Raw genomic sequence first — 7,921 nt, 5'->3', positions numbered from 1 at the left:
AAAACTTCCAAAACTATGTTGAATAGTAGTGGTGAGAGTGGGCACCCTTGTCTTGTTCCTGACTTTAGGGGAAATGCTTTCAATTTTTCACCATTGAGGATAATGTTTGCTGTAGGTTTGTCATATATGGCTTTTATTGTGTTGAGGTGTGTTCCTTCTATGCTTGCTTTCTGGAGAGTTTTATCATAAATGGATGTTGAATTTTGTCAAAGGCTTTCTCTGCATCTATTGAGATAATCATATAGTTTTTATCTTTCAATTTGTTAATGTGGTGTATCACATTGATTTGTGGATCTTAAAGAATCCTTGCATCCCTGGGATAAAGCCCACTTGGTCATGATCTTTTTAATATGTTGTTGGATTCTGTTTGCTAGAGTTTTGTTAAGGATTTTTACATCTATGTTCATCAGTGATATTGGCCTGTAGTTTTCCTTTTTTGTGGCATCTTTGTCTGGTTTTGGTATTAGGGTGATAGTGGCCTCATAGAATGAGTTTGAAAGTTCACCTTCCTCTGCAATTTTCTGGAAGAGTTTGAGTAGGATAGGTGTTAGCTCTTCTGTATATTTTTGGAAGAATTCAGCTGTGAAGCTGTCTGGTTCTGGGCTTTTGTTTGCTGGAAGATTTCTGATTACAGTTTCGATTTCTGTGCTTGCGATGTGTCTGTTAAGATTTTCTACTTCTTCCTGGTCCAGTTTTGGAAAGTTATACTTTTCTAAGAATTTGTCCATTTCTTACACGTTGTCCATTTTATTGGCATATTGCTGCTGATAGTAGTCTCTTATGATCCTTTGTACTTCTGTGTTGTGATTTCTCCATTTTCATTTCTAATTTTGTTGATTTGATTCTTCTCCATTTGTTTCTTGATGAATCTGGCTAATGGTTTGTCAATTTTATTTATCTTCTCAAAAACGAGCTTTTAGCTTTATTGATTTTTGCTATGGTCTCTTTTGTTTCTTTTGCATTTATTTCTGCCCTAATTTTTAAGATTTCTTTCCTTCTACTAACCCTGGGGTTCTTCATTTCTTCCTTTTCTAGTTGCTTTAGGTGTAGAGTTAGGTTATTTATTTGACTTTTTTCTTGTTTCTTGAGGTAAGCCTGTATTGCTATGAATGTTCCCCTTAACATTTCTTTTACAGTGTTCCATAGGTTTTGGATTGTTATGTTTTCATTTTCATTCTTTTCTATGCATATTTTTATTTATTTTTTTATTTCTTCTGTAATTTATTGGTTATTCAGAAGCGTGTTGTTTAGCCTTCATATGTTGGAATTTTTAATAATTTTTTTCCTGTAATTGATGTCTAATCTTACTGTATTGCGTCAGAAAACATGCTTGGAATGATTTCAATTTGTTTGAATTTACCAGGGCTAGATTTATGGTCCAAAATGTACCTATCCTGGAAAAGGTTCTGTGTGCACTTGAGAAAAAGGTGAAATTCATTGTTTTGGGGTGAAATGTCCTATAGATATTAATTAGGTCAAACTGGTCATTTACTGTCAAAATTTATTGTAAAATTCGTGCAGTTAAAAACTCTTCAGAATAAAAGTATTCTCCTTTGAAAAATTTTTTAGTGTACTAATCATAACACAAGTCCTTTTACTCTTTTCAGGCAGCAACATTTTAGGAATCCATTGTGTACTAGTTGCTATGTGGAGAGAAAAATGAACCCTGTATTTAAGGAGTTTAAAATACAAATGAGAACACAAGTGAGATCTGTTTTTTATGGGAAGAAAGCAAATATATTCTTGTAGATTTTGGCATGAAGAAAGATACCAGAGATGAATGCCACAAAAGCAGCTCAACTTGAAGCAGGTAAATTTAGTGATCAGAACAGAACAAGATTAACTAGGATAAACTTCCATAAAGAGATGCTGTACAGAGTAACATAACCTTTTCATGCTGATTATCTTAACAAGGTTTAATACATGTGATTATTTTTCAGTCTTTTGAGTTTAAATTGTTCAAGTAGCCATAAGGTCTGAAAACAGACAAATATACATAAGCAGTTTATTCATCTTCTATGATATGTTCAGTGTTCCTCACTAGCAGTTCATGGTTAAATAAGCAAATTTGCAATGAACAACATGCACTACCAAAAGGCACTCCCATCAGTCCTTGTACATTCATTTATATTGCATTGTCCCAGATGATTCAGGTCAAATTTTCACTGAATAAGCTTGCACCTTTTCTCATTTGCCTTTTGCTTCTCTTCTTTTCTCAGCTATTTGTAAGGCCTCCTCAGACAACCATTTTGCCTTCTTGCATTTCTTTTCTTTGGGGATGGTTTTGATTAACACCTCCTGTACAATGTCACAAACCTCTGTCCGTAGTTCTTTAGGCACTCTATCAGATCTAATTCATTGAATCTATTTGTCACTGCCACTGTATAATCATAAGGGATTTGATTTAGGTCATACCTGAATGGCCTAGTGGTTTTCTCTACTTTCTTTAAGTCTGAATTTTGCAATAAGGAGTTAATGATTTGAGCCACAGTCAGCTCCTGGTCTTGTTTTTGCTGAGTGTATAAAGTTTCTCCACCTTTGCCTGCAAAAAAATATAATCAATCTGATTTCAGTATTGACCGTCTGGTGGTAACCATGTGTAGGGTCATCTCTTGTGTTGTTGGAAAAGGCTGTTCACTATAACTGGTGCATTCTCTTGGCAAAACTCTGTTAGCCTTTGCCCTGCTTCATTTTGTACTCCAAAGCCTGCTCCTGCTGCTGCTGCTAAGTCGCTTCAGTCGTGTCCGACTCTGTGTGACCCCATAGACGGCAGCCCACCAGCCTCCCCCGTCCCTGGGATTCTCCAAGCAAGAACACTGGAGTGGGTTGCCATTTCCTTCTCCAATGCATGAAAGTGAAAAGTGAAAGGGAAGTCACTCAGTTGTGTCTGACCCTGAGCGACCCCATGGACTGCAGCCTACCAGGCTCCTCCATCCATGGGATTTTCCAGGCAAGAGTGCTGGAGTGGGGTGCCATTGCCTTCTCCGACTCCAAAGCCTAACTCGTCTATTACTCCAGGTATCTCATAACCTCCTACTTTTGCATTCCAGTCCCCTATGATGAAAAAGACATCTTTTTTGGTGTTCGTTCTAGAAGGTCTTATAGATCTTCATGGAACCGTTCAACCTCAGCTTCTTCAGCATTAGTGGTTGGGGCATAGACTTGGATTACTGATATTGTAATGAATTTTGATACTGAATGGTTTGCCTTGGAAATGAACAGAGATCATTTTGTCATTTTTGAGATTGTACCCAAGTACTGCATTTCAGGCTCTTTTGTTGACTATGAGAGCTACTCTACTTCTTCTAAGGGATTCGTGTCCACAGTAGTAGATATAATGGTCATCTGAATTAAATTAGCCCTTTACGGTCCATTTTAGTTCACTGATTCCTAAAATGCCAACGTTCACTCTTGCCATCTCCTGTCAGACCACTTCCAATTTACCTTGATTCATGGACCTAACATTCCAGGTTCCTATGCAATATTGTTCTTTACAGCATTAGACTTTACTTTCACCACCAGACACATCCACAGCTGGGCGTTTTTTTTTACTTTGGCTCAGCCTCTTCATTCCTTCTGGAGTTATTTCTCCACTCTTCTCCAGCAGCATATTGGGCACCTACTGACCTGGGGATTTCATCTTTCTGTGTCATATCTTTTGCCTTTTCACACTATTCATGGGGTTCTCAAGGCAAGAATGCTGAAGTGGTTTGCCATTCCCTTTTCCAGTGAAACATGTTTAGCATATCCTAGAAGTAATCAAGGGAGCTCAATCTACTAGAAATATTACATAATCTCTGTTTCTAGACTTTGTGGTCCCTGGTATTTTTTATAAGATTCACCTACTGTCAGTCTTATAAACATTTTTGCCATTTATATTATACAAGGGAAAAAATGAATACTAAAAATGAGATAATGGGAAAAAAAAAAAAAAAAACAGATTTCTTTTGCTTCCAAATTATTCTACAGAATGTTCTACCAGAACATTTTGCTGAAGTGATTTTAATCTATAGTTGAAAGACTCTTTATATGATACTCAGAATACATTACAAATTTGGTTTTAAAATAGATTTGAGTCTAGAACAGGACTCATTCACAATGATTCCAGAACACAATGCAGAAGTGCAACAGTTAGGTGATGACTTCTTAATTGTTCAAGGGGATAAAGATCTTCTTCAAATATGGATGGAAATTAATCTCTAAGAGTTATTCTCCTTTACAGACTACAATATTATTGTCAGTTTCATATACTTTTACTTTATAAAGAACTTCCACATGAAGAAATTTATGGAGGTTTTCCAGATATATACGGCTACATTTTCTGTTGTGCTTACAATGTCTGTAAAATACAGCACATCTAAATCCAGATTCTTATGATCAAGGGGCTTCATAATTGCCTTCTCCATATACTCTTTGAGGTCAGTCAAATTCATGACCATTCCTGTAACAGGATCAATCTCTCCATATACTGTCACCACAACTTTATAATTGTGCCCATGGCCATTTGGGTTGTTGTACTTCCCAAATAATTTCAAGTTTTCTTCATTACTAAGAAATTTGCTGTGGAGGTGGTGGGTTGTGCTGAAGGAGATGAGGCGGGATACTCGTGCCTGCCAGAGAGGGCCCAATCCTGCCCCATTCATGGCTCCATAAGCCCAGGGCCTGGCCAGCATCTTAACCCCTCAGCTCACTGTCAGCCTGGGGTGGGCCCCACTGTATCATTTAAAGTTTGTGTTTCCTTGTTAAATTTCTGTTTAGTTAATCTATCCATAGGTTTGAGTGGCGTATTAAAGCCTCCCACTATTATTGTGTTATTGTTATTTCCCCTTTCATACTTGTTCAGTTCAGTTCAGTTCAGTCACTCAGCCGTGTCCAACTTTTTGTGACCCCATGATTTGCAGCACACCAGGCCTCCCTGTCCATTACCAACTCCCAGAGCTTACTCAAACTCATGTCATCGAGTCGGTGATGCCATCCAGCCATCTCATCCTCTGCTGTCCCCTTCTCCTTCTGCCCCCAATGCATCCCAGCATCAGGGTCTTTTCCAATGAGTCAACTCTTTGCATGAGGTGGCCAAAGTATTGGAGTTTCAGCTTTAACATCAGTCCTTCCAATGAACACCCAGGACTGATCTCCTTTAGAGTGGACTGGTTGGATCTCCTTGCAGTACAAGGGACTCTCAAAAGTCGTCTCCAACACCACTTTTTAGCATTTGCCTTACATATTGTGGTGCTATGTTGGGTGCATATATATTGATAATTGTTATATCTTCTTCTTGGATTGATCCTTTGATCATTATGTAGTGTCCTTCTTTGTCTCTTTTCACAGCTTTTACTTTAAAGTCTATTTTATCTGATATGAGTATTGCTACTCCTACTTTCTTTTGGTCTCCATTCGCATGAAATATCTTTTTCCAGCCCTTCATTTTCAGTCTGTATGTTTCCCTTGTTTTGAGGTGGGTCTCTTTTAGACTGCATATATAGGGGTCTTGTTTTTGTATCCATTCAACCAGTCATTGTCTTTTGGTTGGGATATTCAACCCATTTACATTTAAGGTGATTATTGATAAGTATGATCCCATTGTCATTTACATTGTTGTTTTGGGTTCGAATTTATACACCCTTTCTGTGTTTCCTGTCTAGAGAAGATCCTTTAGCATTTGTTGGAGAGCTGGTTTGGTAGCACTGAATTCTCTCAGCTTTTGCTTGTCTGTAAAGCTTTTGATTTCTCCTTCATATCTGAATGAGATCCTTGCTGGGTACAGTAAATTGGGTTATAGATTTTTCTCTTTCATCACTTTAAGTATTTCCTGCCATTCCCTTCTGGCCTGAAGAGTTTCTATTGAAAGATCAGTTGTTATCCTTATGGGAATCCCCTTGGGTGTTGTTGTTTTTCCCTTGTTGCTTTTAATATTTGTTCTTTGTGTTTGATCTTTGTAAATTTGATTAATATGTGTCTTGGGGTGTTTCACCTTGGGTTTATCCTGTTTGGAACTCTCTTGGTTTCTTGGACTTGAGGGGCTATTTCCTTCCCCATTTTAGGGAAGTTTTCAACTATTGGATCCAGATTGCTACAGAACACAACACCTACAACAAATATCATTCTTGGAATTACTAAAAGCTTTCTTTTGAGAGTTTCATCAAGTAAGAATGTCCGCTATCACCTAGAAAGTATCAGATCAGATCAGATCAGTCGCTCAGTCGTGTCTGACTCTTTGCGACCCCATGAATCGCAGCACGTCAGGCCTCCCTGTCCATCACCAACTCCCGGAGTTCACTCAGACTCACGTCCATCGAGTCAGTGATGCCATCCAGCCATCTCATCCTTTGTTGTCCCCTTCTCCTCCTGTCCCCAATCCCTCCCAGCATCAGAGTCTTTTCCAATGAGTCAACTCTTCACATGAGGTGGTCAAAGTACTGGAGTTTCAGCTTTAGCATCATTCCTTCCAAAGAAATCCCAGGGCTGATCTTCAGAATGGACTGGTTGGATCTCCTTGCAGTCCAAGGGACTCTCAAGAGTCTTCTCCAACACCACAGTTCAAAAGCATCAATTCTTCGGCACTCAGCCTTCTTCACAGTCCAACTCCCACATCCATACATGATCACTGGAAAAACCATAGCCTTGACTAGACGGACCTTTGTTGGCAAAGTAATGTCTCTGCTTTTGAATATGCTATCTAGGTTGGTCATAACTTTCCTTCCAAGGAGTAAGCGTCTTTTAATTTCATGGCTGCAGTCACCATCTGCAGTGATTTTGGAGCCCAGAAAAATAAAATCTGACACTGTTTCCACATCTATTTCCCATGAAGTGATGGGACCGGATGCCATGATCTTTGTTTTCTGAATGTTGAGCTTTAAGCCAACATTTTCACTCTCCACTTTCACTTTCATCAAGAGGCTTTTTAGTTCCTCTTCACTTTCTGCCATAAGGGTGGTGTCATCTGCATATCTGAGGTTATTGATATTTCTCCCAGCAATCTTGATTTCAGCTTGTGTTTCTCCCAGTCCAGCGTTTCTCATGATGTACTCTGCATATAAGTTAAATAAGCAGGGTGACAATATACAGCCTTGATGTGCTCCTTTTCCTATTTGGAACCAGTCTGTTGTTCCATGTCCAGTTCTAACTGTTGCTTCCTGACCTGCATACAAATTTCTCAAGAGGCAGATCAGGTGTTCTGGTATTCCCATCTCTTTCAGAATTTTCCACAGTTTATTGTGATCCACACAGTCAAAGGCTTTGGCATAGTCGATAAAACAGAAATAGATGTTTTTCTGGAACTCTCTTGCTTTTTCCATGATCCAGCGGATGTTGGCAATTTGATCTCTGGTTCCTCTGCCTTTTCTAAAACCAGCTTGAACATCAGGAAGTTCACAGTTCACATATTGCTGAAGCCTGGCTTGGGGAATTTTGAGCATTACTTTACTAGCATGTGAGATGAGTGCAATTGTTCGGTAGTTTAAGCATTCTTTGTATACCAGAAAGTATAGTAGGTGGGAAAAGAAGGAACAAAATGCTTGGAAAGGAAGACGTGAAACTGGCACTATTTGTATATGATATAATTCTGTACATTAAATTCTACAGGTATTTACAGACAAATTAGTAGAATCAATAAAAGAGTTTAGGTGCCTGTTTATAGGATAAAATATTAACATTCAGAAGTCAATTTTATTCTATTTACCAGCAACGCATTTACAAAATGAAAATTTCAAAGGCAGTATTTGTAAAATATGAAGTGCCTAGGATAAAATGCTCTTATGGGAAAAATGAAATATTATTGGGACATATTAATGAAGTTTTTATTAAAAGGAAAGCCACACCATATCTGTTCAATAACATTCTATATTATAGACAAGAAATAAAATCTAAAAATGCAATGCAGTCCCAATTAGAACCCTAAATGAGATTTTGGTTGAATTTTTTC

General features: G+C 38.2%; 1 pseudogene; it reads right to left on the bottom strand.

The window, feature by feature from the left end:
* Positions 1-4,096: 4,096 nt before the first annotated feature.
* LOC133242719 (6-pyruvoyl tetrahydrobiopterin synthase-like) lies at positions 4,097-4,981 on the bottom strand (annotated as a pseudogene).
* Positions 4,982-7,921: the final 2,940 nt, after the last annotated feature.

Source organism: Bos javanicus, chromosome X, assembly GCF_032452875.1.
Source record: "Bos javanicus breed banteng chromosome X, ARS-OSU_banteng_1.0, whole genome shotgun sequence".
In the NCBI taxonomy this organism is placed as follows: domain Eukaryota; kingdom Metazoa; phylum Chordata; class Mammalia; order Artiodactyla; family Bovidae; genus Bos; species Bos javanicus.
This window is presented reverse-complemented; position numbering and strand designations above follow the sequence as displayed.